The sequence below is a fragment of the Octopus bimaculoides genome, chromosome Z (assembly GCF_046866305.1).
Source record: "Octopus bimaculoides isolate indiv1 chromosome Z, ASM4686630v1, whole genome shotgun sequence".
NCBI lineage: Eukaryota > Metazoa > Mollusca > Cephalopoda > Octopoda > Octopodidae > Octopus > Octopus bimaculoides.
Window position 1 is genome coordinate 15,704,182 of NC_142944.1, and position 1,366 is coordinate 15,705,547.

Sequence of the window (1,366 nt, forward strand, 5' to 3'; positions counted from 1 at the left end):
GTGTGTGTGTGTTTATATACACACACAGACTTACACAAAGTACCTATATTTCTCTCACACACATACATGGGCACATAAACACATGCTTGTATTAAACTTCGATTAAAGAGTTGAATGGAAAAAAAGAAAGAAAAGAGAAAACATTTAAAATTCAGGTTCCAGTATATGTATGTATTGTATGTCAAACCCGAAGATTGCAATAGTCAACCTAAAATCGGCAACAGAGGGTCCGAAACTGATAACAGCAGTGCTTAAACTCACACACATGCACACACATGCAGGTTCCCGAACGCACACCTGCGCGCACACACACACACACACCAGTGTGCGTGCGCACAAAACCGGCTATCTGTCAGTTACGATGACAAGTGTTCCAGTTGATCCGATCGACGGAAGAGCCTGCTCGTGAAATGAACGTACAACTGGCTGGGCACCCAACAGACACATGTACCCCTTAACATAGTTCTCAGGGAGATTCAGCATGACACAGAGTGTGACAAGGCTGGCCCTTTAGATCATAGGTACAACTCAATTTTGCTAGCTGAGTGGACTGTAGCAACGTGAAATAAAATGTCTTGTTCAAGCGGACTTCGCACCAATGGGACTCGAACTCACAACCTTATGATCATGAGCCAAATACTCTAGCCAGTAAAACATGCACTTTTACCATATATATATATATATATATATACCCACATACATACACACATACGCGCGCGCGCTTACGCACACACATGCACGCACACAAACACGAAGAATTCTTATATATAACCGACATATTATATGGAAAATAGCGTGCAAGAATACGAATGAAATATGTCATTTTAACAGGCTTTATCGCCTTTCCAACTCCAATAATAATAGTAAACACTATAAGTCACCCACAAATATGGTTAAACCGTTGAAAAGAAAAATCATAATTGCAATTAATTATGAAAAACTTCAATTAATCTCAAAAATGTTTCAGTTCAGTGTTTACATCATTAAGTATTTACCATGGAGATTATTTTTGCAAGAATCGAATAAATGCCAAAGGAGATTGTATTAAGAAAATGGATAATTCAGCATTGAACATATGCTGACCGAAATCAAGTTTAGCCGAATGCAAGACATACTCGAAATGAAATAAACTAACACGTACTTTTTAAACATCCGTACATATATGCACATAAAAAACTCACACATATAAATACATATGTATACGGATGCGTGTGTGTGCGTGTTTGTGTGTGTATGTGGGGGGGGGTGAGCGTATGCACATATGAAGATGCATATATGTGCATACATAAATATGTATATATATATATATATATATATATATATATATGTGTGTGTGTGTGTGTGTGTGTGTATGCTTTTAAGTGTG